The sequence below is a fragment of the Phocoena phocoena genome, chromosome 11, assembly GCF_963924675.1.
Source record: "Phocoena phocoena chromosome 11, mPhoPho1.1, whole genome shotgun sequence".
Classification (NCBI taxonomy): Eukaryota; Metazoa; Chordata; class Mammalia; order Artiodactyla; family Phocoenidae; genus Phocoena; species Phocoena phocoena.
Window position 1 is genome coordinate 34,644,896 of NC_089229.1, and position 13,736 is coordinate 34,658,631.

Sequence of the window (13,736 nt, forward strand, 5' to 3'; positions counted from 1 at the left end):
GCTCCCAACCTCTAGATCTCATCTTTTGATTCTCTCAACTGTGCACAGTGGGCCCTAGTCACTCCATGTTTTTGTCAGTTTCATGAATTCACAAAGTGCATTCCCACCTTAGAGCTTTTACATGTGGTCCTCCCTCTGCCTGGAATGTTCACCTTACTTCTTTTTCTCATTCATATCTCACCTTAAATATCATTTCCTCAGAGAAATCTTTCCTACGCTATCCATCCCAAGCTGTCCATCATTCAGTCTCTCTCTTGTATTGCTATTTGACTTTCTTCAAAGCATGTTTCACTGGCTAATATGTTTACTTGCTTATTATTTGACTCCACAATCCCCTCCTTCCTGAATACATGCTTCCTGAGTACAGGGATCTTGTTTTCCCCACAGCTGTAGTCCCTGTGCTTCTATCACAGTAGGCAGGCCCATGGTAAGTGCTTTTGTTGCTGTGGGAGGAACTGAAATATTATTTGTGCGGCTACATTGTGGCAGGTAGGAAATGGCTAGGGATGAGGCTCAGAAGGGTTAGAGTCTTCAGAAAATTATGAGCCATATAAGACTCTGTGCTTTGTCCTAAAAGCAACTGGCAGTCACTAAAATGTTTAAATCAGGGGAGTAACATTTTTCCAACTTGAATTTTAGAATTTTAGAAAGATCGGTCATTTCAGTAAAAATATTAACATCAGTGGATGATAATAGTAATAGCAGTAATTAAAATAATAATAATGACTATAATAGTAGCAGTAGTTATAAACAGACACTTGTAGTAAACACTAGTAATAATACAAGTAACTATTTTGTAATGTAACCTTACTGTACACCAAGCTCTGGCACATGTACTTTGTATATATTATCTCTGGTATTTAATAGCCATAATAGTAATTCCTATCTTTTATATGTAGTGCTTTCTCTTGGCTAGGCATTTTTGTATGAAGTTTTCTTGTATTCAATTGTTTAATCTTCACAACCTCTGAAGTAAGTACTCTATAGTTCCCATTTTACAGACAAGAAATCCAGAAATTGGTCTCGCAAAGACTGACTCACCTGGGGCAATAGGAGTATGTAGGTGTGTCGTAGTGAGAAGAGAGCTGAAATCCAAGTACAGGATTCTACTGTGGGGCTGGCAGAAGTCAGGGAGAACATCCAAATTAATACTTTTATCCAAGCACATATGCTTAAGAATCCAAGCCTCAGTGGATTTAAATAGTTGGCTTCAAATCATGAAGCAAGAGTAGAACTGGAATTTTGACTCAGTTCTCTTTATCTCAAAGGTTTATGCTTTTTTGGGGGGCTATATGTATATATTATGAATGGAATTGTGTTCTGCAAAAATTTATTTATTAAAGCCCTAACCCCCAGTACCTCAGAATGTGACTGTATTTAGAGATAAGACTTTAAAAAGGCAATTATTTTAAAATGAGGCTGTTAGGCTGGGTCTTAATCCAACCTAACTGGTATCCTTCTAAGAAGGGGAGATTAGGATTTACAGAGAGGCACCAGGGGCCTGTGTGCACAGAGAGAAGTCCCTGAGGACCCAGAAAGAAAATGGAGATCTGTAAGCCAAGGAGACAGGCTTCAGGAGAAATCAAACCTGCTGACACTTTGATCTTGGACTTCCAGCCTCCAGACCCATGAGAAAATACATTTTTGTTGTTTAAACCAACCAGTCTATGGTTTAAATAGATTTAAATAGTGCTGCATTTTGTAATGGCTACCCTAGCAAATTCATGCTATCCTCCTTACTCCTAAAGTTACAATATTAGTTAAAATGTTTTCAAATTTATTTACTTAATATTTTATGTAGGACAAAAATTAATGCTTATTAATAAAAACTTTCTCTTAGAATTTATGTACTTTTTAAGGTATGTATAAAGGATCCTACTAATCATGCTTCCCCCAGCCTGTATTTCTATAGATTTATTGTCAAATTACATTTCTATAACATGTAGAATGTTCAAAGGTGCACTCTTGGCATCTACGGTATTATGCCTATAGCAACTGCAGAAAAACAAAAATCACCAAAATAAGAGAAAATTCAGAGTACTTTTCTAAATAAAAGAAAATAAAATTTTATCTCAAGTACAACTTAAATTTCTCCAAAACGATACAGATTAATACAGAAACAATGTAAAGATTAATGTACTTTGCAAAAGAAAAGTACTCACATGTGTCATTTATTTTGCTCTCCTGCCTTTTCTATTTCTGCTTTGGCTTGAAGTTTTGCTTTGACTGTGAGCCTAAAAATCCTCACCTTACTGAGTGAGGCTTAATTGCCTCTTGCAGTTAAGATTAATTACCTATTTAATATCTAAGAAGATGAATCGCTGATGCTAAGTTTTATGATTTCTTCCTCCACCATAATATCATACCCTCCTCTGGGGGTACGGATAATTAAGCCCTTAATAAACTGCCTTATTATAACCTATTTCAACTAATGCCTTATTTTTCCCTCCTTTTACATCAAACTTTATTCTCAGTGGGATTTTCTTTCTAGGTGTGTGTGTATTGGCATAGGAATGGTCATTATCTTTCCCTTTTGGGTAAAACATCTCTAGTTTGCTATGGTCTAAGTGAGCTGCCTTTTGTTCTGTATTGATGCTAACCAGCTAAAGTGGAATTTCCTCTGAGTATAAAGGTATGTGGTCCACCCTAGGTCTGTGATCAAATTTCACATATCACCCACCTAACATGCATCTCTCTGTGTCTTCCCATTTTGGCATCTCATAAATTTATTCAGGCACCAACAAAGAGCCAACATACACTGAGGTCTTCTAATATATCAGGCAACATGCTAAGGCTTAAGTAACCAAAGGTGTTTGAGACGGCTTCTGACCTTAAGCAGTTTATCATAGTTAACAAAACAGATTAACAAATGATGACCGTGTACACAATCCTTAACTAACTTTGATGGAATATAACTTTTCAATTACAAATGTACATAAGCCACACTGCTCTGTCTCCTGTGACCCCCAAATCAGGAAACAACTAGGCATTTGGTATCCATTTCCTGAGATGAAGGTCATTATTGCAGAAAAGTAGGAACAGGTAATTAAATTGTAGAAGTCTGGACTTCAGGAGAGGAAGGCAAGAACTCAGGGCAGAAGACAGAAATTTGGAAGAATGCATGATGAAGAAAGACCATTTCTCAGCTAGGACAGAGGGAAGGTAGGTGAAAATGGATGGCTCTGACACTGAGGAGAGCTGTGTTAAGATTTGGATGCAAATAGAAGAACTGCAAAGACTGTAGCAGAAAAAGTCAGCTTCCAGAGGTTACCCAGCCTCCACAGGAGCATCTGCAGGAGACAGCACCAGTTGGACAGGGGATAGGGACCTATCACTTAGCCCCAATTTTAGTTAATATAACTTGTCATTACTGACATTGGATGCTTTCTCAAGTTCAAATGAGAAGAATATTTAATTTAGGGTAAAATAATTTGGTTAGAAACTTACTTAATGACTATGAAGATATACACTAGGTCTTCAATACTTGGAATTTGTGTTCATAGTTTTATACATAGAATTTATGATGGGTACCAATTTGGAAATTTTTTCAAGCCCAATTTTTAAAAATTGAAGTATAGTTGACTTACAGTATTATATTAGTTTCAGGTGTACAACAATCTGATATTTTATGGATTATGTTGCATATAAAGTAATTATGAAACACTGGCTATATTTCCTGTGCTGAACATTATATCTTTGTATCTTTGTTGTTTTAAACCTAGTAGTTTAGGTCTTAGCAATATTTTTTTGGATCTGTCTCCTCAGGCAAGGGAAACAAGGGCAAAAATAAACAAAAGGGACCTTTTCAAACTTAAAAGCTTTATTAAACTGAAGAATAGTTGATTTACAATATTGTGTTAGTTTCAGGTGTACTGCATAGTGATTCAGTATTTTTTGCACATTCTACTGCATTATAGGTTATTACAAGGTATTGGGTATAATTCCCTGTGCTATACAGTAAATCCTTGTTGTTTATCTATAGTAGTTTATATCTGCTAATCCCTCCCATACCCAATTTGTCCCTCCCCACGCCCTCTCCCCTTTGGCAACCACAGGTTTGTTTCCTATGTCTGTGAGTCTGTTTCTGTTTTGTATATGCATTCCTTTATATTATTTTTAAAATTTCACATATAAATGATATCATATAGTATCTGTCTTTCTCTGTCTGACTTATTTCACTAAGGATAATATTCTCTAGGTCCATCCATGTTGCTGTAAATGGCAATATTTCATTCTTTTTTACGACTAATATTCCAGCACATATATATATTATATATAATAAATACAATAATAATACTCCATTATATATACATATACATATATGTATAAAAGCAAAAACTTTTAATTTGGTCCCGTATGTTTATTTTTGCTTTTATTTCTTTATTTCTTTTGCCTGGGAGACTGATCCAAGAAAATATTGCTATGATTTATGTCAAAGAGTGTTACGCCTATGTTCTCTTTTTCTCTTCTAGGAGTTTTATGGTTTCATGCTTTTGCATAGCAAAGCAAGCCATCAACAAGACAAAAAGTCCACCAACTGAATGGGAGAAGATATTTGCAAATGATATGTCTGATAAGGGGTTAATATCCAAAATATATAGAGAACTTATACGACTCAGTATAAAAAAAAAAGATTAAAACTGGGCAGAGGACCTGAATAGGCATTTTTCCAAAGAAAGCATACAGATAGCCAACAGGCATGTGAAAAGGTGCTCAACATCACTAGTCATCAGGGAAATGCAAATCAGAAACACGGTGAGATATCATTTCACACCTGTCAGAATGTCCAAGCCCAGTTTTCAATCACATTTTAGGGTTGGGTTTGGAAACAAGGGCGATGATTATGAAGGAGATTGCGGGACAAGATTTGTGCCAAAATTGCTTTTGGTTGTGAGTGGCTGGGGCAGGCCACAGTGCCAGGAGTGGGCTGGGGATCAGCAGAGAGGTCAGCTGTATTCCAGGGAGTAGGATGGCATTGAAGGCATTAGACTGAGAGGGGAGTCGGGGGAGAGAGAGAAAGAGAGAGAAAGAGAGAGAGAGAGAGAGAGAGAGAGAGAGAGAGAGAGAGAGAGAGACTTAGATCAATATTTTACTTTGTACTATGGCAATCTAGCTTCTGCATATCAACTCTTTTTTTTTTTTAACGGTATGCGGGCCTATCACTGCCGTGGCCTCTCCCGTTGTGGAGCACAGGCTCTGGACGTGCAGTCTCAGCAGCCATGGCTCACGGGCCCAGCCGCCCCACAGCATGTGGGATCTTCTCGGACCGGGGCACGAACCCGCATCCCCTGCATCGGCAGGCGGACTCCCAACCGCTGCGCCACCAGGGAAGCCCAACTCAGTTTTATTAATAATAACAGTGATCACATTCTAAGTGCTTTGCATATTATATAAGTTTTTCATAACAACCCTATATGGTTGGTAATATTGTAATATTCATTTTATAGATGAAGACATTTAGTTACAGAGAGATTAAGTGACATTGCCAAGGTGGAGTGAGAGTTGGAGCAGACTGACGCTGGAATCTGTGCTCTTAACCATTATTCATTTAATTATTTTTTCAGTTATATTTTATAGCACTTCATAAGGCAAAAGTAATGCTATTTATCAGTTGAGGGATTTCTGAATATATTTTCTATATTTCAAAAGTCCAGTGTATGTTACTGTGTTTCTGAACTAGAAATCTGTTTCAGTTTCAGTTCCTCCAGGAGCCAACCCTGAAACAAGGATTCCACTGCATTCCTGGTAGGGTGGGGGACCATGAGATAGTGAAAGGATGACAGCCAATAAACCTATGTGATGCACCTTAATCAAAGCATAAGAGCTCTAGTGAAGGTGTAAAATATATGTCTCAAAATTACTTCTCTGAGGGGAAAGGGCGCTAGAGTATTTAGACACCAACTCCTGTCAGGTCATTGGTTGAGAGCTGTTCTTGGGGTGGGAGTTTAGTTCTCTAGTTCTTCAAGTCGCCTTGACGTCAAGTAACAGGAGGGTACTGGAGTGCATAGAAGTGGTGAAGTCCAGGGGATATGGATGGGGCATCTACAGCATTTGCTACAATGTCATTATTGGTGGAATAAAACACCTTAGCCATTTAGAAATAACAGGAATTAGTTATTTGCTGCTTTTGGAACTAGACTGCTCAGTTGTCAAGAATGATAATTATAATATCAGCTGACATCCATTGAGCTCTTACAGCACGCCAAGTTCATTTCTAAGAACACTAAAGGCATTAACACATTTAAACCTCATTACAATACTATGAAATACTATGAAATAGGTACTATTATCACCTCTATTTTACAAAGAATGGCCTAAATTTACAGAGCTAATAAATGGTGGAGCAGAGTTGGGAATCCAGTAGCAGGGTTTCAAAGCCTTGCTCTCAACCATCCAGCTCTCCCCCCATTTGTTCTCTCCTTTCATACCATTCACGGGGTTTACTTACTCTACTTGCACTTGGGATGCAAGGAAGATGCAAAAATTGTGATAAAATATATTCCTCTCTCTTTCCAGCAGCTTCCCAGGGGGCTTGAAACTGCAGTAACCAAGCAATTGTTTGATCAGGACATTGCTTTTCTGAAATAGCGTCTGTTATAGAATAATGCAGACTCCTGGACTTAGAAGAAAATATGCTATTATTCAGCCTTTTATTCTACTGATAGGTTTGAACATCAAAAATCGAAAGTTTTTGTCAGAAATAAAAAAGATAGAATGAGTAAAATGTGACTATTTCCATTTTGAGCTATGGAATTGTGAAATACCTAAGGAAAGGCTGAAAATCCCATGATGTGACATATCCTAGAGGTAATAAACTCTGGCCTGCTAAAATTACTGATGCCTATTTAGTTTGACACACAGTGACTCTGATGTCTTTTTATTTTTATTTTTTAAAAAATAATCAACTTTTATTTTCCTTTTCTCTGAACCTACCCTCTTCATATGAACAACCTAGTATAGAGTCCTTCATATTTCTCATTTTCACCAAAAGCATATATATGATATATAATTAATTTATATGCATATGTTTATATATGGGAGTTCTTATTTTCCATGTTCTTGATATACAATAATGTATTCAACTATTCTTTTATCAATAGATATTAAAATTATATTAATTCTTTTTTTTTGTTTTTCATTGTATTTATATTTGTTTTCTATTTACATTTGTTTGTTTTCTATTAACTGTTGAACCTCTGCTTTAAATAATCACCAGCAACATTTGAGTAAATATTGTGCAAGGTGAAAACCTTTTATTGTCACTCCATATCATACAGGTGGGCCCCTTTATGTTTGCTACTAGCCCTGCTCTAGACTTCAGGACATTTTCTACAATATCACATAGGAACACTTCAGAAAACTTCTAAACCAGAGTCCAATAGGAGGAGAAGGCACGGATCCTCCATCCTCATTATTTCCTATAGAGACTCCTGCCAGGACCAGAGCAGCTTGCTGAATACACACACAGTCTATAAATGTTCCAAGAGAGGGATACAATTCACTGTTGCAACCTTGTAAATGGAGGAATATATTTTCTAGTTTTTGCCGGGCAAGGTCAATTTTCCTTCTCAGATGTTTATGCTTGTTTGGGAAAACCAGCTGCCCAGCACCTGGAAATCTTTAAGCCCGTGGGAAGCAGGGTTTGGGTGCAGGCATTGCCTCACCATTCATTAGAGTGAGCACTCAGAATCATTTTCGAACAATTCTGCCTGTTGCCCCACAGTTAGCTTTTTCCCAACATCCCTACCGGCCATAGGTATTATTGTTCTTTTAAACTTTCACCTGTCAGATGAGTACAAAGATGTTCTGTTATTGTTTTGTAACAAACCACCCCAAATTAGTGGCTTAAAATATTGACAACGTCTGCTGCGGAATATGCAGTGTGGGTTGATTTGATAGAATTTGTTCTTCTCTGCCTCATCCAGCTTCAGTTGGGCTTGCTTAAAGGCTGTGCAGGGAATCATCCAAAACCTTGCTCACTCACGATCTGGCAAAGTTGACGATGCTCGTTGGCTAAGATTTCAGCTGGGGTTAGTAGCCAGAATACGTACACGTGGCTTTTCCAAGAGCTCTTTGGCTTCTTCATAGTATGGTGGCTCAGCTCCAGGGCAAGCATTCCAGAGGAGAACTCTCAGCACGGGAGAGTCATTAATATCACTTCTACCTCATTATACTCATTAGAAGTCAGTCACTAAGGCTAGCTTATATCATGGAGAATTGGACTCCACCTTTGGGAAGAATTTCAAAGAATTTTCAGTCATGAAACCATCACAATAGAAATAATTCATTGTTTCTTTAGTTTTCATTTTTCTCACTACTTATTTTCAGCATCTTTTTGTTTGTTCATGTATCAGTTTTCTGTTGCAGAATAAAAGAGTACCAGGAGCTTTGCAGCTGAAAACAATACCCATCTCACTCAGAAGTTCAGGCATGGCTCAAAAGGATTCAGAAGTTCAGGCATGGCTCAGAAGGATTCTCTGCTTAGAATCTTATAAGGCTGAAATCTAGGTGTTGGCAAGCCTGCAATCTCATCTGGAGGCTTGACTAAGGAACGGTCTGTTTTCAAGCAGCCTCTAGGTGTTGGTAGAATTCATTTCCTCATGGCAGCTTTTTTCTTCAAAACCAGCAGTGAAGAGAGTTAGTCTCTACTGCTTCAAAGTTAGGTCAGATCCAGGCAGGACAATCTTTTACATCATTAACTCAAAGTTAACCATTTAAGAACCTTAATTCAAGTGAAAAAATCCCTTTACATTTGCCATATTCTATTTGTTAGAAAAAAGTCACACTTCCACCTATACTCAAGGGAATGGATGCTGGGGAATTATGGAGGCCACCTTAGAATTTTGAGTGTCACAGTTGGCCTTATTTATTTATTCTTTGTAAATTGTTTCTTCATATCTATTTTTTTCCTGTATGGTTGTTTATTCCTTTCTGGCCAATTTGTAAAAGCTCCTTATATACTATAGATATTATCCTTTGTCTTTATTTTTCATCAAATATATTTTTTTCCAAATCAAATCTATTATTTGTACATTGACTTTATTTATAGATTTTTTAATCCATAAGAAATATTTTAAAGTTTTATCTTTTTCCTTGAATTATCCTTGTGAAAAATTATTCATCTAAATTTGTGCTGTCGAACATTATAACAACTGGTCACCTGTCCTTTAGATTTAAATTTATATTAATTAAAATTAAATAAAATTGAAAATTTAGTTCCTCAGTTTCACTGACCACATTTCAAGTGTCCCATGTAGCTACTTTTTAGACAGTAGAGATATAGAAATTTCTATCATCAATAGTTCTACTGGACAGTGATAATCTAATTGTTTTTAATAAAGAAATCCTGTAGATATTTTAAAAAATTATTTCTTATATTTTCTACTTATTAATTTTACATTTTAACTATATTAATCTATATTAATTTCTTCCTCTGATTTTTTTGGTTTATTTTATATTTCTTTCTCAAATGTTCTGTAGGCTGAGTAAGAAGTTCCTTTCTTCCTTCCTCCTTTTCTTCATTTAATTATTTATTATCAAATTCATTAAGGCTATACATTTACTTTTGAATTCAGTTTTTCTGAATCTTAAAAGTTTTAAAATACAGCTTTTGGATACAAGGATTATATAGGTATAAATTTCATCATTTCTAAATGGTTAAGATCATTTTATGATTTGTTTTCAATTTTATCGGATCATTATCAGATAACTGTTAATATAGTTTACCTGATAACAGCATGACACTTGTTTTAAATATGTATAATTTTGGTGATAATCTATTATAAATATTTCATGTTCATACCAAAAATAATGCATATTCTTTATTTACTTATTAACGAGTACTAGATAGAGTCAATAATTTTTATCATATTTCCCAATTCTGCTATGATTTTACTTATTTTACTTTTCTGTCTGTTATATTTTTCCAATTTGGAAAAATTTGTCTCTTAGTACAATTATATTGTTATAAAGGTCTTTTTTCTATTGGGTAATTTTTGCATAATTTATTAGTTTCTATGTTATATGGTACATAAAAATAAAGGTTTATTGTATATTTTATTAGACACGTGCATCATATTTTATGTATCCTCTTTATTATTATTACACTTAAATTCAATCTTAGCTAATAGTATTTCTTTTTTTTTTTTTTTTAGTATTTCTTTTTGTTTGCACTTGTTTATTATTGATTTATCTATTATTCCCTGGTTTCAAACTATCTTATTTTGTTTTAAGTTGTTGCTAGGTTGTTACCAGTGAAGAGTCTAGACTTAATTATACTATTGTTATGTTGTTCTTTTGAAACCTAATATAACTGTTTTGACTTTCCTTGGAATATATATATATATATATATATATCCTTGTTTGCTGCCTATGTCTCTTACCCCTAAACCACCATATTTGCTTAGTCATCTCCACATACATCTTTGTATATAGCCATGCATGGTCATGGTCCACAGACTACCATTTCAACCTTGCTCTCCTATTAATGGCAACTATACTCACCTTGCTTGCACTTGTCTTCTGCTATTCAGAGATTAATCATCCTCATTGTTACTAGGGATTTCAGTCCTATAACAGCATCTTGTAACAAGAATCCTAGTCTAAAAATGAAGAGACATGGCGGAACATTTTATCAGTGCTGCTGCCCACTCACAGTGCATTCCTTTTGATCTTTAAATGACAAGTCACAGGCCTCCTGAGGAAAGACAGCTGGCGTAGTTTATCATCTTTCATAACAGATCCATTCTACAATACCCACTTCAGGCACGACCATTTTTCTCCACAATCTGCCATGGCAGTTCTAGCATCTTCTTTACTGTGTGTGGTCAATCTATTTCGAAGTGTCCAAGTGACATCTCAGAAACATTTTCGAATTGGTTACTAGGACTGAAGTCAAGGTTTAAATTTTGTGTCATGAAAGAGTTTCCATATTGGCAAACTCTTTGTTTTTCACCTTTATATTCTGTGCCCCTTTATATTCTGTGCCTCAGGATCTGCTCCCAGTCATATCCTCCCACTTCCTGTTGCTACGTGACTTATGGCAGCTCTTTGTCATGTAGCCTTTCCTCTCTTAGCAGGCCTAGCACTTCTCCAGTTGGTTATCTTATGATTTGATCTGTTAAGCAGGTGGGGTTATGGGAGCCTATGTTGAAGAAGACAAAAATTGCCTGGGACTCACCTGCCCAGAGCACAGGTAAGAAACAGAACATTTTTTTAAATGACTCTGAAGTGTCACCACAGATGTCACTAAAGCTCATACATTGTTTTGATCCTCACTTAGAGCCCATTTCCCTTTGTAGGGACCCACTCAGCCCCCAGAGTTAGTATGAACATTATTTTAAACTAAAGACTTTTGAGATACAGCAGATATAGAAAGCTTGGAGCTTCCCTTATCTGACTAAAAGGCAGAAACTTTGGAAGTGAAGCTGCCATAAATCCCCTCTTTCAGGAAGCTTCGCTCCCAGGAGAAGACCAATCATTCTCACTGGATGAGAAATTGCATAAACGAACATTATCACAAACTTTCATACCATCCATTTTTCTTCCCTAAAAAAGGTTCATTTGTTCTTCCCATAGAAGCCCTCTCTCCCCCTTCCCTTTCCCTGTTAAGTTGGTATATAAACTTCTATTTTGAGATGTTCGGTGAGCCTCTTCATCTGAATGCTCCCACATGCATATGAATAAAACTTGTGTATTTTTCCTCTGGTGGGGGGGAAAACTGCCTGGGAAAGCACATCTGAGGGTTCCATATAGTCCTAAAGCAAGGGGCTATATTTTATCCTTTAGCAAGAGGATTAAATATAGTGCTACTTTTCTAGGTCTAGAAATTTCAGAGGGACTTGGGCCCTCAAGGTATTCTAGTTCATCTACCTAATGTTCCCATCCCAAGTCTCAGGATCCTTCATAACTGTAATCCAAATTTCATGAAAGGGATTTGCCAAGATGAGTACTCAACCTTCTTCTATATTTTTCTGTTCTTTAAAGAAACTTCTATGCCAGTCTCTTAACATGATCAGCCCTCCCATTATAGGAAATGATTGTTTTATCAGATGTTACTAAGGAAGCCTCTGACTCACATTTTTATTTTAATATGGAGTGCTTCATGAATTTGCATGTCATCCTTGCACAGGGGCCATGCTATTCTTCTCTGTATCTTTCCAATTTTATTGTATGTACTGCTGAAGCAAGCACTGACTCTCACATTTTTATTTAAATTATTGGAATTGATGTTTGATCACCCCATCACAGTAGACCAGTGACTGTCAATTTTCCACCTACCATCTGAGATGGGGTCTTCACTTCATCTGGCCACCATATTTTCAACTCCACAATCCCGTTCTAGAGTCAGCTTCCTAGGGATCACTTCTTACATCCTACAAGTAGAGGTTGAGACAAAGATTCAGGCGTGCACGATGTACTGAGTGAGTGCTCTGCAGGAAAATCCTGTAAGAGAATGAAGGAAGTCAAGTAGGTGAGGGGAAAATCTGAGCAAGGATGCAAACTAGTTTTGGTGTGGTACAGACAGGGAGTAGCGGATATTCCTAAAGAGTGAATTACCCCATAGAGTTGTACACCTTGAGACCAAGGGACAGAATTTTGTGTAATTTTATTAGTCAGTAAATGGGAAGGCCGTGGGGAAACTGCCCAAGTGTTTCCAGGCAGGTTGGTTCCCTTCAGCCAAGGGCATTTCTTCTGAGAAGGCCACAATTATAAGCCATTCATTTCAGTACTCACAACAGATAGCGGATGATAAACTAGTAAAGAGGACAGGGTGAGGCACCAAAAACTTTTATCGCATTCCTGCAGTATAGTTGAGAAGCACTAGTGTCAGTAAAATTATGAGACTGGAATAATTCAGACAGAACTTTCATAAAAAGAAATTTATTAACGCCATTTTGAACATTAAATTGTAGACCTTAGGCTCTTTATTACTTACCATGATGATTTCTGAGTTCATCATTTATTGGAGATTCACTATATGTTATTAATTTACTTATGTACACAGGGCAACAAAAGAAAGATAAGGCATAATGTTGCTCTCATGAACTTTACAAGTTGCCAGCATGTCAAGAAACCATGAAAAAATTCCAATAGTAGTCTCATAACAATTACTATTGGCTGCCAAGGGACACAGACATCAATGTGATATCAAAATTTTTGATAAAAGCATCTCAAGCACTCAGGAGGCAAAAACTTGAAATATTTTTGCTGTGTCCTTTTAACCAGTAAAATTGTAAAAAAATATTTCTTCTTCTTTCTGAAGAATCAATTTGAGTTCTTTAATGTAATCTGTCGTCACAGAACTATATAAAGGGAACAGTGAGACTGGATATTTTGTTATAATCAGGTTATGACTTTGGAAAAGAATGGCAATTTTTGCAGTTTTAGTCTAAATAAATAATGATCACATCACCATTACACGGTGTCACTTTCCCTGTTACAGCAGTTAGTGTTGCGTTTTTTCACCTAAGCTCACTCAGCAGTGGCCTGCCACAGATACTGAGTGTTAGAGAGCTACTCTTCTATTTAAATCTTCTTTGGATGAGAGAGAGGCTAGCCAGACTTCAGTTAGGAATTTATTTTTGATTAAGAGCAAGGCTCATAACAAATAAAGTGATCAATATCACACATGGAGAAGATTGGTATGAGATAATATGAACTGAAAGCTCTCTTTTTTCCCCAGTTATTCACAATTTAAAGATCTATTTAAAATTATGCCAGATTATACCCACCCT

At 36.4% G+C, this 13,736-nt stretch overlaps 1 non-coding gene across 1 annotated transcript; it reads right to left on the reverse strand.

The window, feature by feature from the left end:
* Positions 1-12,085: 12,085 nt before the first annotated feature.
* On the reverse strand, positions 12,086-12,192 carry LOC136131706 (U6 spliceosomal RNA). Its single transcript, XR_010656432.1, has one exon. It is a non-coding gene; the product is annotated as a U6 spliceosomal RNA (small nuclear RNA).
* Positions 12,193-13,736: the final 1,544 nt, after the last annotated feature.